Genomic DNA, 25531 nt, shown 5'->3' with positions numbered 1-25531 from the left:
AGTGAATGCATTTTGAGGTTTAGACTTCTAGCATTGAGCAGCATTACCCTCAGATTTTGCTTGCTTGTACCTGTGATGGTGGTGAATTGTCATTTAAACCTTGCCTAAAAATGCATTATAGGGGTGGCCAGAGCCTTAGCCAGTATCTGGAATCCCAAGGGTGACAGGTGCAGGCCATCTCTGGCAAAGCATCGTGGTCTGTCGATCATGTCATCCCAGGCAGACAGATATTGGATCCCCTTAGAATCACACCAGAAGCTTAGCCAATTGTTGAAGTCAATCATTTTGTCCTTGTACTGTGGTATCATTCTGGGTGATGGCAGGATGCTACTCAGTGCTAGGGTCATACCTGCCTGGGCTACAAGATCGGAGAGCTCCTCCATGTCTCTTTTCATGTAGTCCAGGGAGGTATGTCTCAGGTCATTCACACCAACATGGACAATGACAGAGTCATATTTGAACTTGTTGTAGAGTGACCTGAGTGCTTGCATTATGTGGCGGATCCTGGCACCTGACAGGCAGCTGACAGTAACTTTCTCCTTGTTTAGCCTGGTGAGTGGAACATCAATGTGCCTGACTATAGAGTCACCTATGACTAGAGTGTTGGGTACGTTGTTATGTCTTATGGGCTGTGGTTGAGTATCACACTGAGTTTGTGGACTAAGTGTCATTTGGGTTGTGTTGTGGGGTGGAGGTTGCATGCATTTCTGCTTTGGAGGTATCTGTTGCTTGAGGAGATTTTTATTGAGAGCCTCTGCAAATGTAGGTTTGTTTTGTGTTGCTATGTGTGTGTTTTGGTGGTGTAGGTTTTTAGGGACTATGTGATGAATGTGGTGTGGTGCAAGTGTTTACCTTCTCTTGACAGTCTAGTCCAGTCTTAGGTGAAGAGAGCTTTGCTTCCAGTTTGGCTATATAAGTGCATCTCTCACAGGTTGTAGTTTTGGGTGGTAGGAGGAGATGGTTGTCTGTGTACATGAGGCAATTGCTGCATTGGCCCATGATGCCCAGATTCATCAAGTAGACAGGAGAAAACACAGGGAGCTGACTTTTAGACTTTTATTAAGTACTAAAAACTGTTTTCCTCTAGACAAGTGAGGAAAGTTGAATGCTGTAGTAATTTGTAGCTTATTTAGTGCTTACAATGAGTTCTGAACAAGTGCTGAGCTCAAAGAAATAGATTTGAGTGCTAAAACTAAAACAATGGCTAGTTCTAAAGGAAAATTTGAACAGCAGACTTTATGGCACCAGGAATAGTTTAATAGTTTAACCCTAGCTAAGCGGTGATGCATAACATGTATATATATATATATATATATATATATATATATATATATATATTTTTTTTTAATATAACAGTAGCAAATGAGCAAACTGATTTAAACAAATTTACCAATAAAAAGCTACAAACTGAGCCCCGTTCCAGCAGTCTTCGATCAGACAAGTTCAAACTGCACACGCCTGCCACTAGGGTACAGGGGAACCTTCTCCAAAAAATGATGGGCTGGATTAGTGCTCAAGTTATACAAACAAAGCTAGATTCAGCAGGCCTGAATTTATTCTGTTTGGCTGCAAGGCATATTTAAATGTGATGGTAAATTTAAAATCAACTATCTTCTGTTATAAATGTAGTTCAGCTATGAAAGCATGTGCAGCAACTATTAATATTCCTGATATCACAGCACTTCTTTGGTAACAGTTTTACTGCAGGCTTTCAACTATTAATAAAAACACAAAATGGATGTCAAAATAGAACAACTATGAAAAAAATGCTTTGGCATATTCTTTTTTTTTTTATTTATTTCAGGTTTCCATTTTTCCAGTGCTGGGATGGATAAGACTAAAGATAGGCTAAGGAGTAAAATACCTCACACAGACATTCTTTTTTAGCAAGTGCATCATCAGTGCAACCATCACACTGTGACTACATAAAGTACTGAGGAATTCATTTAATTCCCAAGCCAGTGTGCAAGCTGTGTATATGATGACCATTGCCTATCATCTTCACCAGGTTAAAAAAAAAAGAAAAACTTTACATATGATCTTTAAAAATACATACTCCTATTTTATATCCCTAGCGTGTGTGTGCGTGTGCGCGTGTGTGTGTGTGTGTGTGTGTGTGTGTGTGTGTGTGTGTGTGTGTGTGTGTGTGTGTGTGTGTGTGTGTGTGTGTGTGTGTGGGGAGGGTTGCTTGAGTGTATATGTGTGGAGTGTGTATGTGTGTGTGTGTGTATATATATATATATATATATATATATATATATATATATATATATATATATATATATATATATATATATATATATATATACATCAGAATATATACATATATGTAAATATATATGTGGGGGGAGCGGAGGGTGCCTTCCCTACATGAAGAGGATTCAAGGGGGCTTGCCCCCTGTAAAAACATGGGTTTGGATGTGGTTAGATTTTTGCCAATATTTTCAGTTCAGATATTTTTAATGTCAATTAAATGGACGGTGCAGTGGTTTATGTTGTCGCCTCATAGCAAGAGGTTTTCTGGCTAGATTCTTGGCTGGGTTGCCTTCTGTGCAGAGTCTGCATGTCCTTCCTGCATTCATGTGGGTTTCCTCTCATGTTACAAAGACATGCATCTGGAGCTTTTTTCCCCAGGCTTCTGATGAAAACTTTCCTGGTAAACTAAAAAAAAAATATTATGCCTATAGATTATTTTAGGTACACTTATATATGTACATGAGTGTTATACAAGTTATCACTGTGCACATTTTATCTTGTGCTAAACTGCTTGTGTTTTTCATTACTAATTCAGTTTATCAAATTATGCAACTCCTGAAGTTCATTATATTGGCCATTATATACTTCAAGGGATGTTGCCCTTATTTTGAGTTTATGTGACTGTTGAGTCAGTTTATTTATTTTTTGGGGATGTAAAGGTGCTGTCCCCATGTTGGGGGTGAAGCCCCCCACGTACATTTTTTTTTTTAGTTTTAGTTTTGGTAATCACAAATGTAACCTATTGGTCTTCATTTATGATTACTTTTTTCAATGAATTTAGTAGTGATTAATGGTATGTATATATATTCAAATACACATACATGCATTGCCATATAGTGAGTACAGAGAGGCATAGTAAGTTGGAAATAAGACAGTTAAAATCATAAAAACTGCCTCTATTAGGAATCCAGGCATCTCATTCAGGAAAATATTGGATGCAGTCTGAAGCTGAGCCTGCAGTTAAAAACCTTTAGAAACTGCAGAACGAAAGGTTATTATTGCTCTGCAGTAGAGACCTGTAGGCCATCCTTTAGAGAGGTATGAAGAAGGGGTCCTCAAAAAGTGGATTTTGAAGGCAACTTGAGTACAGAATGGAGGAGATGCCAAGTGTCTAAGGCATGGGTCTTGGGGTGAGGTTTCAAAGTGAAAGATATTTTACTGAACGTGAGTTCATGGGGCATCCCCACTGAGAAAAAATACTGAAGCTAAAACTATTGCAAGCCTTGAGAGATGAATAATGTGGAGCTGAAGGAAATTACCTGTGACTCCTATGGACATTTTAGCCAGAAAAATTGTCAGGCCTGAATTGCATTATATCAGTCTGTAAATCAAGTACTCTAGCTTTTAAATTTGCTTTGTGTGTGAAAGTCCAAGAGAAGGGCTATATAAGTTTTGTTGAACTTATTCTGTTCCAAGCATATAGTAAGGAAAATAAGCTTGATATCTCATTGCTTTGTACCTGAGGCATGGCAAAAAGGATGTGGTTAAAAATATATTTGCTTAAATAATAACTGCAACTTAACATAGCATAGCTATGCTTATGTACAGGGTTAGTGACTTTCGCTGACTCCTTAGTTTGGTTATAGGTCTTTAATAGTCATAATCTATAAGATTCATAAGTTGTCAACCTGTTACTTGTGTTGCCCTTGGTCCTGCTCTGTTTGACTATGGCTGAGTCATGCAAGACTATGAGATAGAGGAGTTAATACAAGTAAGGTGTGTTCAGGGTAAAGACCTCATACTAGGAAGGTGTAACGACAGAGTTCATCTGTCTTTTTGTATCAAGGACAGTGTTGTCACACTGTTAGATTAATGGCATGATATAAACATATGCATATACTACAAGTAATAGCTGATCCACGTCAACATACTTACGTCAACAAAAACAAATCAACGTGTTGCAGTGCATGCTCCAAGGCTAATCCTCAGAACATGGAAAGAAAAGTACACTTTTTTTTTTTGCAGGTAAACAGGCACCCTCCTGCACCCCCCAAATTGGGGGCTGTGACCCCCAGACCCTCTGTTAATTATATATACTAACTCCAAGATTGCATATCCTTCTACTAAGACTGCTGATCTCACACAGCTGTTGACCATCCTCATACAATTTACGTTGCGACACACATACACACACACACACACACACACACACACACACACACACACACACACACACACACACACACACACACACACACACACACACACACACACACACACACACACACACACACACACACACACACACACACACACACACACACACACATTTATGTTTTGTATAGCAGTGTGGGTTGTGTGTTTGCCAGTGAGTGAGAGGAAGGGAATAGATAGTCCTGTGAGACAAATGGTATACACTGTTCAACTTTAAGTAGCACAGCTAGAGGCCCCAAATACTTTTGTATGCCCACATATCCCACTTCCTACCACACAAGCCATCATGTTCCTGCTATTTCACATGTGCTATTACTGAACTAGTTTTAGCTTTATTTAAGTATGTTTCATGTGTGTGCTGTATACATTAATGTATGTATGCAAGTAATACCTCATGTACATCCCAATTTGGTCTCACAGACATATGATTTGAGGGTATTCTGCCTAGGTGGCCTGTGTAAGAGCTGTGCTACACAGTTGTTGAATACTGTGCAAGGTCAGGGTTCCTATTAGATGACGGAAGATGCATCCTATCGAATGTGTCTTGGTCGAACTTAAAACAACGAAAAGGCAAGATAGCAAAGCGGTTTTTAAGCAAATTCTTTCCCAGGGAAAGAATTCTTTTGGCCGCTTCCATTACTTTGCCATTTTCGCCACTGTAGTGAGATCTCAGAGTTGGTTTATTTAAGTAGGGGGGGTGAGAAGCCCCCCACTTTATGTATTCTTTCAAAATTTCTTTTTCTTTTTTTTGGAACAGCGATTCTTTTCCCTTGGAAAACAAAATCACTGTTCTGAGCTTTCGAGATTGTAAGCTTTAGCTTACATGGGGTCGATTATTCATTGTTCGCTTTTTAAAGTGTTTGATGATGTAATATAGACCCTAAGGTCATTATACTTCATCTCTATGAGACTTCCCCTGTTGTTTTATTTTGTTGCGGAGGTTGTCTAAGCAAACAAACATTTCCATGCATACCTCATATTGTGAGACTTGCCCTATACATGTAAAGTAATGCCACATAGTTTTTGTCACACCTGCCCCCCTAGACTTTGAAACTATCAAGGTGTTACAGGTGGGTGTACTTCATATGAGAGAAAACCCATAAGAAAGAATCTGTCATTACCAAGACAAATTCAGTGAAACTGCAGCAAATCAAAACTTTAAAAACTCGAACCTCACATAAATGAACAATACTACCTGGAGGTCTCCGACCAATCCATCAACCTGTCTACTGAGAAAGCAAAAAAACCTTCCAGTATACTGCTTATATTATAAAATAACTCACCCTAAACCACAATCATAATGTTCCACAAGTGACACTTCCCATAACTCTGTATGAAGTTAAAGAAACATTACATAAACATTGTATTCGAAATATACCTGGCATGCCGATCTAAGCACAAGTAAGAGTAGCCTCAGAAATTGACAGGTTAAACAGACATCTCAAAACATATAAAAGACTGGAAGTATTTTTCTTCCTTCATTTTTGCCCCTCTACACCCCCTGTGTGGGGTGCTCTGCCACACCCCCCACAAATTAAATATATCAACTCTGAGATTGTGTTGTCTTACATGTAAGTAGCTTATTTTCGCTTATATGAGATTCAGCTTTTTAAAGTTTTGGTTTTCTGCAGTTGCATTGAATTCATCTTGATAATGTTGGATTTGTTCTTAGGGATTTTTGCTCATATGAAGGAGACCTGTTGCAGGCATATGTCAGGTAGGACCATAACAATTCTCACATAAAAATTCCCTTTTGATTTCAGATAAGTATGCAATAATGTGGAAAAGAAGAAGCAAGTTATACCATGCAAAGAAAGACATCTTGCTACAAGCTGTCCATATCTGTACTCAGTGGGTGATCTGATGAGAAATGTAATTGGCCCTTCCATGACCATGCTGTTGATGGCCAGAAAATGATATATGTCTAAGTCAGACAATGTGCCACTTACTTGATAACTGCAACTAAAAGTCAGACAACCTGACTGACACAGGGGAAGAGAGTGACAGGAGGTGGTCTGTTGACTGAACAACCTCTAAAATGATGGAATAGTTCTTGGCATCTCTATATGGGAGTCTGAACAATTCTGCAATCCATGATGGAGTCCTAGATATTAGCATAAAGTCAGGCAGACCACCATGAACATCTGCTGTTGGTGTCCCATGTGAGGATGTTTAACAAGAAAAAGTATCTTCCATAGTAGCAAAATGTCTGGTCCTGTAGAGCTTGCAGCCATGACAACTTAATTTTGCAAGAACATCTGGGTTCAATGAACAAGCCACTGGTGCAAGACATATTATTTTTCAATACAACTATGTTAAGTAGTACTAGCAGTATATTCATTGACCTGCAGCAACTGATGAAGATTCTTACTTAGTTTGGGTGATTTATTTTGTTTTTTTTTTCTTCCTTAAACAGGTGCTATGTTATGAATGTCCTTCACTGTGGATGCACAGTTGCCTGATGTCAGGAAACTGACCATTTCTAATGATGGTGGCAACTAGTTCATGGCATGCTCAGGGGACATGGTGTCACTGTTACACACATTCAGTGCAATGTCTACATCTCCATATGATTCCATGTACACAACTTCTGTGCCTGTGCAACTGACCCTGCAAACATGGGATGACACACATGGTCAGGAAGACACAGATCTCCCTGGCAAGGGATATTATCATTTGTGGCACACTCATCATTGATTGCCATGAGCTCCATACAGTAAGAGGAGAACACTGGTGGACATAGTGCTGGGGGCCAGGCACACCACAGATACCATCCACAGCCCAAGGTCCATCTACAGCCATAAACTAGCGTTTGTGTAAGGACATAATATAGGGACAGGCAAACAATAACAGAAGTAGTGATGAGCTGTTGGAGATAAGTATGTGGTCTACATGATGGCCTCAGGGAGTACATGAACCACATGTGCAATGTCATGGCCATGTGGTATAAGAAATATGCACACAGCATGTGGCCCTGTGCAGCCAGATATCATGGGTGGCACACTTCCATTTCAGGTCCGTCTCCATTACTTAAAGTGTGGACCATCTAAGAAGTGGGAGACTACATTCAGGCACAGAGAGAACAACCACTTCCATTCTAGCATCTACTGCATTAGAAAGTATGTTATGATGTGGACATCCATGAAGACAGAGTATTCTTCCAAGCCCAGCCATGGCATGTACCCCCATTTGCAGTCACTGAGTGCTCTATCTTAGTTTGGTGTATATCATGTCTGTAACTGTCCCCAATAGAGGGTGCTGTCATGGACATGGACATGAGTGGTCTATGCATGCACGTGTTCACTAGACCCTGTCACACTGCTGAAACATCTGCTAGGACTGTGTTCCAGCAAAACACTCAGTCAGACTTCTGCACTTCTCATGACAGATGTTTAAATAGCAATGAAAACAGCAGCGATATGCTGGGCAGTCTACCACAGTCTCCAATTCCACCTGTACATGTCACACACACACAAACACACACACACACACACACACACACACACACACACACACACACACACACACACACACACACACACACACACACACACACATACACACATTCACACACACATTAAAAATGTGCTTAAATATGCCACCACAGAAACAAATGCCTACTAATGAAAACTGACACTGTAGCCTTCCCCACATTTGTATATGATGATAACTATGCCTACACTGTCGATTATATTACTTTGATGGCATATGTTTGATTCATAGTGTAGCCAGTCTATGTGTGTTGTAGCACAGCCACAATGTTTGTTTACATGCATTATTTTTACTGTTCTGTATAAAATGTATTCTATCCCATAGTTATGAACCACATATTGCCTTTTAGTTAGTGCCACAGTATACTGCACCACCTATGAGTGACATAGTCCTCCCCTGCAGTTCGTCATTAAGCACTTCCCCTACTGCTGATTCAGGGACTTCTTCTTGCTGAATGAGTCTGCCCAGCTGTAACTGTTTGCTTTTAATGATATTGTGTTACATTGCATGGACTGAAAATACTCAATGCATGTGCCATTGCCATACTATGGGATACCCCCAGACACATCTAGGAAGTAGAAGCAAGCCATCAGGAAGCCAAAGACATGTTCAACAATGACAGAAGTCCGTGGCAGGGCATTATTGTAACTATTTTTTTCTATATGTTGTAGATTTCTAATAGGTATCATCAGTCATGCCCCCAAGGCATAGATTGCATAATCAGTAAGATATTCTTAGGTAAAATGACCCAGCATACACAGTTTATATAGACTACATGTCTGCTGTATGTGGGAGATATGGGCACTGCTTGTTTGGCATTTAGACACATTCTATATTGTACCACCATACAACAAAAATAGTTCAGTATAAAAATAACCAACAACTTGTAGTCGAATAAATCCTCTTGTTTTATTACAAAACACTCTAACGCCTCGGCTAATGTTTAGCCTTCAAGGAGTGAATTCCAAATAATACTAATTCACTTTTTATACCCATGGTATCAAATAAAACAATTCATCAATAATCTAATTAAACAATTAATTATTTAAATACATATTTAACAAATATAGCTTAAACACATGCTTTTAAAGCTATACATCACATTTCCAACAACAGTCTACATTTAAACCATATGGGATCAAAGTCTCAAACTTTAAAATAAACACAGTCTCCTTATACAATAACATATTTCTCTTATAATCCTCATTTTCTACCTGTATTTGTTGCAACACTGTAGCTGTTAAATCTTTCGGAACACTGTCATGATATAATTTAAAATGCTGAGCTAAGGGACTTTCCTCTTTATTTGGTTTAATGTCCCTTAAATGTTCCAGTAACCTCACTTTAAACATTCTCTTTGTTTGCCCTATATAAAATTTATTACAACCACATTTTATAGCATAAACTACACTTTCTTTTAAACAATTAAATGTTGCAGCAGCTTCAAATTTAATATTATTAATACTAGAAAAAGTCTGTACAATATGCCTGCAACCTAAACATCTTCCACAGGGTGCAGTACCTAAAAACTGAATCTGTTGCGTTAACCTGATTTGTGGTCTCTTAAATGTTGTATAACCATGGCTTTCTATAGAGTCTAAACTCAAAATTACCCTTAGAAACAAAGCATGGGCTTCATGGCGTTCTTCTAAAGACCCTCAAGATCACATTAAATACAGGCAATCCAGGAACGAAACCAAAAAATCAATTTTACAAGACAAAAAACAATAGTACTGTAATTTACAGACAGTAAATCAAAATAACCATCAGAAGTTTTCGGCAGGTTTAAATAATCTACTACATCCTGGACAAACTTCAACGCCAATCCCTGCTGCTACTATTGATAAAACCCCTGAAGATGTGTCTGATAGTTTTAACCAATTCTTTACTGAGACAATTCAAGCCCTAGCTAGCCAACTACCTCCTAGCTCCCCTGGTCCTGAAAGTAGCACCCCTAGAAACCTACTTGCGTTCAGCTTCCAACCAGTCGCCACTTCACTTATCCGTACCTTGATCAAAAAATAAAACCCACTACACTTTCTGCTGATCAACTCCCTGCCGAGTACCTACAAAAATCAGCTAATGCTATTGCTTACCCCGTCTCAATACTAATCAATCAAACAATAGTAGAAGCTAAAATTCCTACCATCTGGAAAATATCCTATGTAATCCCACTTCACAAAGGAGGCAGCTCTACTGAATTCTCCAATTATAGGCCAATAGCTATACTCTCTCCACTTGCAAAGATTATGGAAAAATGTATTCATAGACAATTCATGCACCACCTAATCCAAAATCGCCTTATGGCAGACACTCAGCATGGCTTCCGTCCTCATCACAGCACTACTTCAGCCCTCCTAGCCTTTACTAACACCATAAACCATAATCGCAACAATAATTATATATCCTCAGCCCTCTTTTTGGATCTTTCCAAGGCATTCGATATGGTTGATCACCAACTTTTAATCCACACCCTGCAAACATTCTGTCTAGATACTAGAGCCCTCCAATGGTTTCAATCCTACCTGAATGGTCGACAGCAGGCTGTCCTCTGGCAGAACAAACTCTCTAACCTTCTACCTAACACACTCGGAGTACCACAAGTCTCCATACTAGGGCCCTTGCTGTTCTCCATCTTCATTAACGACCTTTATACTGTCATCCCAAAAGTCAGCTGTATCCAATATGCTGATGACTCTACTCTGATTTGCTCAGCCACATCTCCAGTAGAGTTATGGTCAGCTACCCAGACCACCTTTAATACAATATAAAACTGGCTTTCTGAACATCGTCTGATCCTAAATCCCAAAAAAACTAAAATGCTGTTATTTTCACCAACACGTAGGTCTACCGCTTTCACCTTTACCATAAAATCAAATGATGGCACAATAATCTCCCCTGACCCATCTACAAAACTATTAGGTGTCATCATAGACAATAATCTCAAATTTGACCCACATGTTAACCAAACTATCAAAACCATCAATAAAAAACTAGGGTCACTTTACCGAATAAAAGCCTTCCTAACCCCTCCAGCTAAAATTGCCATAGCTCGCTCTCACCTTCTTTCAACCCTTCTGTATGCATCCCCTCTACTCTCGAATTTGAACAAGACTGTCCTTAACAAACTCTCAATTTGCTACAACCACATTGACAGGTTTGTCACTGGGCTGCCTTTTAGGACACATCATTGCATCAATCTAAATCAGCTTGGTTAGCTTGAACTACCTAGCCTAATCCAGTATAACCAACAGATTATGGCCTATAAAATCCTCTATAATCCAGACAATACTCCTGCACTTAAAAATATTATCACCCCTATAACAATCCTAGACCACTTCGATCCTCTAACAAACTACTAATTCAGACTAGCAAAATTAATAACACAGCCGGTGATTCTCTCTTTGCAAACTCTGTAAGTAGATCCTGGAACTCACTTCCAGCTGATATTACCTTACTTTCCACCTTAGGTCAATTTAAAACTAGACTCAAACAACATTTGTCACTTAACTGGCTATGTCAATGTATCAAGCCTGGCTAACTCGAATGTGTAAAAATCTGTTAACCAGTTTACTGTGTATTTTAATTTAATGCTGACTTGTGCTCAGGACTAACTTTAACCTGTGGAACTTGTTTAACTTGCTTACTTATGTAATCTCTGTAAATAATCTGTTTGTAATATGTAATGCTGGTATTATGTAATGCTGTATCTGCTTACCCTTGGAGCTTTTCTCCTCGGCCCTCCACTGAAAATGGACATGCATCCAGTCAGACTATCCCGGTCAACAAATATAAAATAAAAATAAATAAAAATTGTATGTACTAATCTATCTTTCAAATTTGACCTTCTTTTGTAAGAAAATATCAAATTCTGTTCCACTAAACCTTTCAACTCTGGAAACTTACTTAGGAATTGCCAATAATGTTTTATAACTCGTTTAACATTCTCACTCAACATATTATATGTTAATACTATAAAGAAACTATTTACATCTTTATGTGTCTTTAAATTTGATTTTGGATGTCTATATATTATTTTATTATTATCTTTACTGTATCTGTCTCTTCTAACTTTCTCCGTACTTTTCTCTATAAGATATATATTATACTTCCTCTGTTTAAACATGTTAGCTGATTTAAATAACTCCTTCTCAAAATCAACATTATCACTGCAGATTCTGGATATTATCAAAAATTCACCATATGGTAATGACTCTAAAGTATGGATGGGATGACAACTATTTCCCAACAAAAATTGATTAACTACATCAAACTTTATATGGAGCTCAGTGGCAACTATCTCACCGATTTTACCGTCTAATGTTATATCTAAAAAAAGGATCTTATTTCCCTACTGTAAACCATCAAATTGTAGGTTAAAACTATTTTCATGTAACTCTGTTATAAATTGTTCAATAAATTCTGAACCTCCATCACATAAAAAGACCAAGTCATCTATAAATTGGTAATATTTCTTTTCATATTTCTTAAAGAACCAATGTGTATAAATATACTCAGTCTCAACCATCCCCATAAAAAGATTTGCATACTTCGGGGCAAAAGGCGAACCCATAGAGGTTCCTTGCAACTGATGGTAAATTTTGTCTTCAAAACAAAAATAATTATTTTCCAAACTAAATCTTATCAATTCCATCACATAATATGCCACCGGGCCATCATCCAGATATAGCTCAAGAGCTGCCATACCAAAACTGTGTTTAATATTGTTATACAAGCTTTTAACATGTAATGTCATCCAAAACATATTTTTCTTCCATTTATTGTATTAATCTTCCCTAAAAAATCAAAAGAATCGTTAATATATGATGGGAGACAAACCACTTTCTTCAGCAAATATGTGGGTAATACAATACCAACATTGTGCAAAAAATATTTCCTAGCTGAAACTATAGGTCTTCCAGGTGGGTCTCTCATTTGTTTATGCACTTTTGGTAGGCAGTAAAAATATGCCATATCAGACTTATCACCTATCAGCTTTTTCTCAACATCTGATTCAGACCAATAGCCCAGTCTCCACCCTTTATTAATTAATTGGGTATATTTCTTTATAGCTTCTTCTATCTTATGTCATGTTAATATTTCATAAACACTAACATCGTTAAGTAGGTCATAACACATCTTGCTATATTGTAAGTAATGCATCACAACAATCTTGTTCCCCTTATCTGAGGGCTTAATCACTAACTCTTTCTGTTCTGCATTTTTTTTAAAGACATCCATTTGTTCTTAGTTAAATTATATTCAACATTTTGTTTATTGAATGACTTAAAAGACAATTCCAGCTCAAATTCGACCATGGAATAAATTTTTTATGCCATCATGTGTAAATAGTGGCATAAAATTACTTAAAAATGTAATATCTGATGTATCTAAATTGCAATAGGCATTCAATTCACTATCACGTGAAACAAAGGAGGCATCTGAAACATCTTTCCCTTCTGCAACACTATATTCAGCATTCAACATCCCTTCTGTATTTATACGCTGAACACCCTGATGCATTTGAAAAAAATGCCATAAATGCATTTTGCGTACCATTTTAAACAGCTCGATTTTAAAACAGTGTAATCTAGGTATTAAAGCGGGTACAAATTTTAAACTGCATTTCAAAACAGCTAACAAATTTTCATCTAACATACTATTGGAAAGGTTTACTAATAGGTCCGTTGTATCACAAAAGAATTTATCAATACCATTTAGTTCTTTTTCTGTTGTTCTTGTTCCATTGTCGGTAATTCGGCTCATCTCTGTGCTGTCCCTGATCATATTCGTCATACTGACGAGAGTGTTTAAAGTAAGGTTACTGGAACATTTAAGGGACATTAGATCAAATAAAGAGGAAAGTCCCTTAGCTCAGCATTTTAAATTATATCATGGCAGTGTTCCGAAAGATTTAACAGCTGCAGTGTTGCAACAAATACAGGTAGAAAATGAAGATTATAAGAAAAATATGTTATTGTATAAGGAGACTGTGTTTATTTTAAAGTTTGGGACTTTGATCCCATATGGTTTAAATGTAGACTGTTGTTGGAAATGTGTTGTATAGCTTTAAAAGCATGTTTTTAAGCTATGTTTGTTAAATATGTATTTAAATAATTAATTGTTTAATTAGATAATTGATGAATTGTTTTATTTGATACCATGGGTATAAAAAATGAATTAGTATTATTTGGAATTCACTCCTTGAAGGCTAACCATTAGCCAAGGCGTTAGAGTGTTTTGTAATAAAACAAGAGGATTTATTCGACTACAAGTTGTTGGTTATTGTTACATTCTATATTCTACCCTGTGCATTGCAGATCACTTGGAAGATGACAGAGTGGAACTCCTTACAGTTGATATACCTTCTTTCCCACTCCTCAGTTAGGGTACTTATTGCAATGAAGGAACAGTCTATGTCCGCCAGTATTTCAAAACACTGTCTTTGTCATAAAAAGCTTGCATAGTGTTGGCCATCAGCATTAATAAATGGAAAGCACGTATGCTCCTCTACATGTTGTAGCATGGCATCAATGGACAGGTTGTAGCATGATATCAATGGACACTTGCTGCATGGCATCAATGGGCATGCTGTAGTATAGCGTCAATGGACAGGTTGTAGCATGGCATCAATGGACATTTGTTAGCATAACATTAATTGGCATGTTGTAACATGGCATCAATGGTATGACACCCCGTAATCAAGGAGCCTCAGTCCTTACCACTAGCACCAGTGAGAGATGTGCTCATTGGGAGGATGCTAAATACACACACAGTAAAGTACAATTTTCCTTAAGTGCACACAGAGATTACAGTCAGACTGGGGCTGGTATCTCCCACTTTCTCCAGATCCCCAGTAAGAACCCCCATCAGCTCAGCTATAGGGTTAAGATCTCATCTGAGTTGTCAAGCCAAAACCTCCAGCACCCTGTCTGTCCAGCCATTGCTTCATGTCCCTGCCCAAGTAGCTGACACACACACACACACACACACACACACACACACACACACACACACACACACACACACACACACACACACACACACACACACACACACACACACACACACACACACACACAAACTTTGATATTTTATTTATATACAAACACATAACACAAACACTACTGTGGAATGCTGGTACAGGTTTAATAGCTATGCCACCTTCTGCCCAGACTATAAGGTAGTAATCACTACCACCAACCACCCTTACTTATCAGCTACTTTAAGGCCCTTCCCAAAGGGTGACCAATTCTACTGTGTAATGTTACTATTATCAAAATAGTAAGTGTGACCAAACTTTTGAGGCTGAGTGGCCTGCACAGTGTCACCAAATACATATGCAAGTATTCTAAGAGCTTAAATATCTCTAAAAAAACCAGCCACAATTAAAAGGTTTAAATATATTTAATAATACATAATAAAAGCACAAGACAATACTCAATAGCTCAACTTAGTGACAACAGAGTTCAGAATAACAGGCAATACTTTAAAACAACATTGCAGGACAGTCTCACATAAATATAGAAAACATCTAGACTGATCTTACTGTATTCCTATCTATCTCTAAGAGAGATACTATGATCTAATTCTTACTTACAGAGCAAGGAAAATACAAATGAGAAGTGCTGAAGATGGATGTGTTTAGATCCAAGGCAAGCTACAAAATGCAAAGACTCACTCTCTGAGATAACTCTTAAATTAATATCAAATATTTCTGCTGGTTTATCTCAGATTACATCATTCTTGTCGCATCTGCCTTTAGTTCCCAGGCTAACAGAAACTTTAAAATGAACACATCTGTGTCAAAAATACTTATGCCTAAGAAGTTACCTGGAACTAGAAGTCATAAAACCAGTGAAATACTTCTATCCTTGAAACATGTACTTATTTCTGTTTCCAGACAACAGAAAGACTTTCTAGCTGCAGACATTCTGTCTCTTTGCTGTGGAAAACACAGTTGTAAAACTCTATTCTTGTCAACTTATTTTCTTAGAGTTTTGCAAGTTAATTCTGTATGTTCCAACTTCTACCATGAAAACAAACATTTGCATAGGCATATAGTCCATATATATTTCTGCTCTTCTCCAGCAAGGTGCACTGTGGTTACATTTTTGAAGCTCAGCACATATCATATTTATTACTTAGATTTGTAATACAACCTATGGATCATATTAATATATACAATGACATAGAAATATTTACAAAATTCTAGCTAGCTGGGCTGGCAGCTTCACAAATGGGCATGTTATATCATAGCCTCAATGGACAGGTTGTTGCTTGGCATCAATGGACATTTTGTAGCATAGCAACAATATACAGGTTGTAGCATGGCATCAATGGACAGTTGTTGCATGGCATCAATGGGCATGTTGTAGTATAGCATCAATGGATAGGTTGTAGTATAGCATCAATGGACAGGTTGTAGCACGGCATCAATGGACATTTTGTAGCATAACATCAATGGGCATGTTCTAGCATGGCATCAATGATCATGTTGTAGCATAGCATTAATGGGCATGTTGATGCTGTAGCCTAGCATCAATGGACAGGTTATAGCATGGTATCAATGGGCATTTTGTAGCACAGTATCAACAGAAAGATTGTAACATGGCATCAATAGACAGGTGAAATATTGTTGAAGCAGATGCCTGGGATGCGCATACCATGTTCTGCCACTGCTCACTGAAATATCCCTGTAGCTAGTATCCTTAAATGTGCACATACCTTGGTGTATACAGCGAGATGCACTCCATGCATCCCATGGGTCTCTATATGAGGGTGATACATTTTCTCCAACTCCTGCATGGTGCCTCTGTCTATTAGTGGTATACAGTTTTAGTGTTGTGGAAGGCATGGTATTTTAAGTGTGGGCAGCTGACACAACACTACTAAGGGCAACGACAAGCACCACCATGACTACTGGCAGCAAGTACAACTTCTTACATAGAAATTTACTATGATACTCAATGCATGTTATCATGGTCTGTCTCCCATAACTCCACATATTAGCTGCAATCAGCAACTCTGGAGTTACCATCTGCATTTGTTACAACAGATGAGATCAATACAGACACCACCTCCAAGACATAGTACATTCGATAGAATTTGGATGCATGAATGAAGAATGTAAAACTAATATGCCCTTGCTTTTTGAACTCATTGATTTGAAAAGGGCATCTACTTTTGGAGTGATATTGCAAAGGTAATTGAGGGAAGAATGCCTAATTCCCAAGAAATACAATGACAATCTATTGGACTGGATAGCAGTTGGTGGGAGTACCAATAAATGTTAATTATTGGAGTGAAAATGGTCTCAGTGATTAAAAACATCTTCAGATTAGTGCATCTGCTTACTAAGCATTCCTACTTAGTCTAATTTCTTCTATATGCAATGACCTTGTACTGCCAGGGAGAAGATACTAGAAACACTATACCACCAGCGCTATGGTTTATTCATTATAGAAATTTTCATAGATGGCATTATTGTTGTGTCTTTCGGCTTTTCCCGGTTAGGGGTCGCCACAGCGGAACTCCGGTCTGCTAATGATTGGCAGTAGATTTTTTTATGTGCCGAGTTACCAGCTCTGATGCACAACCTTCAACGAAGGTATGCCCATTCGTGCATGTCTCCACACAGAAGATGCTCTAGCTGAGAATCGAACAGGGCAACATCGTACTGTGAGGCGACAAAGCTACCGCAGCACCACCACCGCAGTCATACCCCTCTAATTTTAAAGAGAAGGCTGAAGTTAGTTACTGATGTGTAAAGGTGAAAATGGAAGCACATATTATTAAATGTTTTGGTCTTGTACAATGGTACAATTTTTATGGCAAACATTACACTCTGTAACAGGCATACTCTCCTCCTTATGAATACAGTATTCTGGATTTTTGGAATACTTGAACATGACATGACTGACTTTGATATAACAGTAGTGGCTTTGGTTTGCACAGAATATCATTACAGTGCTTATCTTTTGCTACAGGTAGAAGATTTCATCAGATATCATAGCTGGTCTGCATAAATTTGTTTATAAACCCCAAAACTCATGAAGTAATGCAGATTCTTCACAGCTATTTGATTTATTGTAGTCTGTTTTTCTATTCTGTTCGGGCAAAGATCGGTAACAGTGCAGGTGTTTTAATTTGTCATTATTGTAAGTTGAATTAACCACAGGTTCCTAGGTATATACTAGGCTAATGACAACAAGGACTCTAAAACTTATTTATTTATTTATTTATTGACATTTGATAAATGGGAAAGTCTAACTGGGTCAGAAACCCATTTTCAGTGATGACCCAGGGAGAAAAGCTCCAACAGTAGTGATACATTGACACTAACTGAAAAACATAATATAAGGCTATAAACAACATAGGATAGATGCATTAGCTACACTAGGTGTGTAAAGGTGTCTACTTTGAAAGACTGACATGCTACTTCGCCGACACAAAAATCACCGACGCCAGATAACCGACAACACACAAAACCGACAACGCAAAACACCGAACACCATAACACCGACACACCGAACGTAAACAACACATCACACTACATAGCATACCCACTAGCCCTAACCCAAACCCTAACCCTAAGGTCCGACACTATCGCACACTCACCCTACCTGCACCCTAACCCTAACTCACTTAACCCACCCCTAACCCCAAGGTCCGACACTATCGCACACTTCACCTACCTGCACTCTAACCCTAACTCACTTAACCCACCCCTAGCCCAAGCTCCGACACTATCGCACACTTCACCTACCTGCACCCTAAACCTAACTCACTTAACCCGTCCCTAAACTACAGTCCCTCACTATCACACACTTACCTTACACGAACCCTAACTCCGACACTAACACACACTTACCTTTCCCACAGCCTAACCCGAAATCCCACAATATCGCACACTTACCTCACCGCTCCTAACGCCGTCACTGTCGCACACTTACCGAGTCGCGATCGTACATTACCCTTGTCGGTCTTTCCGCTGTCAGCAAATCACCCTCTCGGTAAACTTACCTGTCGGTCGTTTGGTCTTCATTTTCCGCGTGTCGGGGAATCGTTGGTTCGGTCTTTTAAAGTAGACCCGTGTAAAGACAATACATATTAAAGTCCATATTAATTAACAATTGGGATAGAAAAATTAACATTACATAAAATATAATTTTTCAAAATATAAGCTAATAAGTTGGATTATAGGCATTAGTAAGAAGCACATTAACATTTGATGGTTCAAGACAGGAAAGCTTAATCTTTAATGGATTTGGTATATATGTGTAGTTAGGGAGCTTGTGAGATGTGCTATATTAAGAAAATAAAGAATTAGTTGGAAGGGGATGTGCAAAGAGAGAGAAAAGTTTGATGGGGTGATACAAGAAACTAATTACATTTAGAGGAAGTTTGGAGGGTAGAAAGAAAGATGGGAGGAGAGAGACAAGAAAAATAAGATGGTGGGGGGTTAGACATTAGTTGTAGGGCACAGGCAGAAACATTAGTTGAACAGGTAGTTTTTTAGTGTAAGCTTGAACTTTTTGGTATTATCTGTTCTGGTAATATTCTATGGTAAATTTCCCATAACTTAGCTATGACATAGGAGTAGAGACACTGGCCATCATTTTTGGGTTTGTGTACATTTATAAATCGCTTGTCAGCAGAATGGAGATTTCTGATTGGAATATCAGTGTGCAGAACAGTTTTTAAAGCAGGACACCTATCAGGTTTATGTATTAGTTTTTGTGTAATAGAAAGTTGTAGGTAGTCTAGATAATGGGGGAATTCAAGCTAGCTGAGTTCTTTAAGAGCTTTCCAGTGGTGGGCGTGGTATGATGAGCCTGTAGCAAATGTAGTGATTTTGTAATAACAAGACTGAAATTTGGCTTTGAGTGTTGTGTGTAAGTTAGTAAAAATGGGAGCACTGTTGAGCAGAGATGAGATCAAGCAGGTATTTTCTAGTGTCCTTTTGGTGTTTGGATCAATAATGTTTTTCTGTCTATAAATTGTCCCTAGTTTAAAATGAGTTTTTTTTTTTAATAGCATTATGTATATGTTGATCGAATGTGAGCTTGTTGTAAATGGTGATACCCGGTAGTTTAGCACTTGTTACGATTTCAATCTCAGTTCTGTTTTGGTAATAGATTTTAAATTCAGATAAGAATGTTTCAGGAGTAAAACGTTTACTTTACTTAGAGTTAAGCAGCAATTGTGCATTGTTTAGCCATGATTCTATTGAGGTGAAAGCACTCTGTGTTTTTTGCAATGGGCTGGTATGTTGTTAGAGAAGGAAATGATGGTGAAGTTTGCATATTGAATTAATATGCTGTGTTGGCAGCCAGTATGTAGATTATTAGTGAAGATATTGAAGAGGATGGGTCCTAGAATTGACCCCAGTAGAACACCAGTTTTGTTAGTCTGGTATTGAGATAGGCAACCTTGCCACTTTGCACACTGTTGTCTATTGGATAAGTAACTATTAAACCATAGTTTAGAGGCTAGTCAACAACGTAATGATGATAGTTGCTGAAGTAGTTTGTCATGGGAGACCATGTCAAAGGCCTCTGACAGATATAGTAGTACTACCAAAGTGTACAGGCTGGAGTCTCTACCTTTATTGATTGTATCAGTAAAACAGATGAGAGAGGTTGTTGTACTTTGTGTTGGCCTAAAGCCATGTTGAGTGGATATAAGGAGATTGTTACTGATAAGATGGTTTAGCAATTGTGTATGTATGCATTTTTATATTAGTTTGGATGGAGGAGAAATGAAAGAGATGGGTCTGTTAATTCATTAGATTTACGTCCTTTGTGCAAAGGGGTTATGATGGATTTCTTCCAAATGCTAAGGACATGTGATTCCATAATGGACCAATTGATATGAATGCTGACTGGATAAGCAATTGAGTCAGCAGTGAGTTTTAAGTATTCTGGTGGAAAATTGTCAAAGGATGAAGATCATGGTTTTAGTTTGAGAAGAAGTTTACAAATTAATGTAGTAGGTACGGGTTGCAAAGAGAATGGATGCATTTGAGAATTAAATGTTGAAGGATATAGGTAGTGGGGAGGAGAGGTATTTTTGATCGTATTGGTTGTTTGAGGGAGGGCGGAATTGAGTTAATAGTAGACTTAAAATGTGTACTTTTGCTAGAGTCTATGATTAATTTAGCTATGCAGTTGATACCATGGGCATTAAACATATTAGCCACTTCAATTGGCGTTTTATCTATGTTTGGAGAAAGATTTTGAGTGGACCCAAGGGTAAGAAGTGAGGTAATAGTTTTCCAGAAGATTTTGGGGTTGTTTTTGTAGTGGGTTAATTGCTGTGAGAAATAACTTTTTTGTCAACATTGACTGACTTTTTTTTTCTTTATTACGTAATTGCCTGTATTTTGAGATCTGCATCATTTCTATTTTTTACCCAATCTTTCCATGCTTTATTTTCGAGTTGTAAAATTCATTTGGTGGGTTTGGTTAGCCAAATTACATGCTTAGCCTTTGTTCTTTTTGTTCTGAGTGGCTAAATTGTTGATGGGGTTTAAGAATAGTTTATTGAAATAGTTGACAACATCATCCAGAGATAGGGTTTTAGTATAGATTGTACAACCTAAATGTGACCCACAAATTTGATTAATATTTCATGTAGAGGGGGATTTACTGAGTGTTTCTGTTTCTGAAAAAAGTTACCATGTCTCACCAGAAAGTAAATAAGTTTTAGAATCATTTCACCATATTGTTTACCCTCATTGTATCCATTGTTGCACTCATTTTAAAAAGGAGAGGAGTGAGATAAGATATGTGGTATAACTAAACAGTGTCCAGCTGCAGTGATCCATTGCAATAGGCCATTGTAACAGCAAAATGGATGGACAGCAATTACAAGAAATAACAACAGAACATGAACTTCAAGTATCATTAAGTTTCTATGACTCCTTATAATGTAGATACTGATGGATTCCTAAGGACAAAAATCAATATCCCAATACGAAGCAAAATTTACAGAACAAACAGGGCCAAAATGTAATAGTTTTACACCAAAATATCAGGGACTGCACAATACTACCAGGAACTATTTTGTAAGTAAACACAAAAATTGTTATCAAATATGATTGCATGTGGTACTTGCAATCACAATAAAATGATAAACATGAAATGCAGTTAACATCTGCCTCTCAGAGAGATTAGAATGTACCACTTTGTCACACAAAAAGAATACAAAGCAAAAAATGTCAAAACTCAGCACACTTGTCTGTGACATGCTCCCAACACCTTTTCCTTTAAGAAATGATCATCGTAATTATTGTAGTATAGTGAAATGCATGCTGTCAGATAGGATATATATATATATATATATATATATATATATATATATATATATATATATATATATATATATATTGTATGTAGATTAGAGATTACACAGACATGCATGCACACTTGTGTGACATATATATTTAGGCATGTAAGCTTTGTGGAAATAAGGCTAAAGAAAATGTAGCATATAGAAGGTATAGATTTAAATATCCAGATGTCTAGCATAAGAATGTTGCACGCAATGTGTTATACATTCCTTCTAGAAAGTCGCTTGAATGTAGCTTTGCATGGATCTTGAATCATATTGCCAGTGCACTTGTTGTATACTTAGTATTCTGACAAAATCTACATTGCATATGCAACATTCCACCAGACCACTAGCATCCTGAAAAAGTTCAGATGCCCATAATCAAATATGGATATTGCAAGGTAATCCTAAAGTGTTCTATAAACCCTCATACATGAAGGGTGAGTTGTAGCAAAACCTGCATTAATGATAGAAAGGGCTATTTTAACACCATTTCCTTTACTGTTGTTTGGACAGCTTAAGTATATGTAGTCAATGCAGTTAACCATCCTCTTACATCCTTGATTTGGTCACATACTTATGCCTAAGTATATGATTCAAATCTCTGTATTCCCTGTTATGTAACATGATGATCTTGTTGATCACAAAATATATGTCATTGATTTGCCAACTGGCAACACCAGTGGGACATGGGGCCTGCCACATTCCCATTGAACTATCATGCCATATCTAGCTAAATCATAATCACTTCCAGGGGGGTATCTCAGTAATATGTGCATTGTCTAGGTAAGTCAACTCTACCTCGAAGTTATGTCACATATTTTATCCCACTTCACTCATCTGCCTCCCAATCATTCTTAGTTTTCATTCTGGCTTGTTTTGACATATGGATTCCTTCCATTGCCTTCCACATCTCTGCCATCACACAGTACTACTTGCTGATGTGTACTAAAAGAGATGCTATCTTGCTCACTTCATTCCTTCATTTTCTTTCTACTGCGATGACCAAAGCAGAGCACTGCCCTTACCTTCCAGTAAAAAAGCCTCTGTGTGGCTCTTTTACATTTTATAACCCTAGATTGCTGTAAAATGAACTACCATTCAGTCTGTCAGGCAGAAAGTATTTTATTTTCATAGGCAAAGTTACAAAACTAACTTACCATTACGTAATTTAACCTAACCGCATCTAAAATAATCACCAAAATAGGAAGTAAATATCCACATTACCAGTGAACTGCAAATAGTAATTTACTGACCAGCTAGCTGTTCAGCTGTAAGACTTCAAGAACATCAGTTCTTGGAGGTTTTACCCATCACTCTTCATCTGGTATCTGATTCCACTGGCTTGGCAGATGCTTCCTAAACCCATTTAACAACCTAGCAGCCCATGTTCTAGGTTTCTGCATTCTGTTCACCCCATTTCACTATAGCAGAACAAACACATATTAAAGTCTGTTCGAGTGGCTCGTGGCTCCAAGTGCTTAAGTTTACAGATTGTTGTCTAGTTCCATTGGAGGGGTACTTTTTCTTCATTTGGTTGTTGGTCGAGTGTTATTTGGAAGAGTATGGCGTTGGTATGAGAGAAGGGACAAGACTTTATGGAAGCAAACAACGTAGTTAACCTGGGGGAGGCAGTCGGCCAACTCAAAAAGGTTGTGATGCTCCTTAACAGTAACATTTCCCAGCTGCCTAATAGCAGGAACTATGGTTCATTGCCTGGCAACTAACAGGGGCTGGTTAACTTACAGAGTGACAATACGGAACAAACAGATAAACGAGCCAATATTTCTGCAGCAGAGGGAAGAGAAGAGATACATGTGAGCTTGGAAGATACCCCTAACATATTTTAAAAGTCAGAGGACTATCCAACAAAGTGAGGCTGGTATACAAATACAGAGAGACGTGAGACCTAAGGAAAGGCGTAATAATGCTGCAGAACCAAATGCATGTAACCAAAACATTGTACAACATAATGACTTTGTATGGCAGGACTGGCTAAAAGAACTTGATTCTTTTAATGACAAAAGTTTTCAAAGAAATGAATATGAAAAAGTGAATACATATAATGATAATGTATGTTGCTTACAGGACTTGATGTTAAAATATAAAACATTGCATTTAGACAATGAATACTTAAAGAAATGTTTATTGTTAGATATTCTGCCTAAAGGGTTACGGGTTTATAAATACCCAAATAATACAAAAGAAAGTAGTATAAAGGATCTAATGAAAATATTTGATGAATGTGGGTTTGGCATCATGAGAATTATTATTAGGGACAATGAAACTAAAATGAACCAGGTATATAAAAAAATAGAAGAAGTTAATGATAAAATCTTGAATGACCTGATATTTACAGTTGAAAATGAAAAAGCTAAATATTATAACATTAAAAAGAAAGTGGATGAAAAATGTTACAATAACTCTAGAAGAAAAGCTAAGAAAATAGAGAGGGATATCTTAGAATACAAACAGAAGAGATGTTACCCTAAAACCAAGATAGGGGGAAGATATGGAGGTTATTGTGGTATACACAATTATGGTGGATGGGAAAAGAATGATAGAGATATACAGGGAGAGTCAGACATATACAACCGAGCCTATAATAATAATAATAATAATAAATATCAATGGGAAGCTAGGGAGTATAATGATACTCATGCTAAAGTACATTTTAATAATAACAACAGTCTAAGTGTAAATGAACAAGAAATAAGGGAAAGTGAGAATCAAATATATGACTTGAATGACCCTTTGGATTTTCCCCTACTGAGACGGTCAGAGAGGATTCGGAACAAATCAACAACAGAACACAAAAGGTAATGAACGAATCTGTAACGATATGACAGGTGACAATAACAAGGATATAGTTAAAATAAATGAAAATGTGTTTAGATATCAGAATTTTAATATATTCAACTATAGTTATATAGAGATTAATGAATGGCATTTCAGATTATTTATGAAAGGACTAAAATTTGTTCCTACAATGAAAAGTGATATTAGTAAAAGTCTTATTGATTTAAAATTATTTATTAGAAAGAAAAATTTTGAAATAATATTTCAAAATAACAGTTATATAGTACCACTTAGAAAGAAAAGTATTGCTAATCCAGTTATACATCCTCAGCTCAGGAATTTTGAGGGGGTAATAGAGAGAGAATTGAGAAAAGAACTGGAGAAAACAAACATGAGACCAAATTTGTTGTGGAAAGAAAGACAATTGTTAAAAAATTAAGAGAGGATAAAAATATAAAGATTTCTAGGCCTGACAAGGGAGGGGGAATAGTAA

This window comes from Protopterus annectens, chromosome 5.part0 (assembly GCF_019279795.1).
Source record: "Protopterus annectens isolate FY-2018-M chromosome 5.part0, PAN1.0, whole genome shotgun sequence".
Classification (NCBI taxonomy): Eukaryota; Metazoa; Chordata; order Ceratodontiformes; family Protopteridae; genus Protopterus; species Protopterus annectens.
This window is presented reverse-complemented; position numbering follows the sequence as displayed.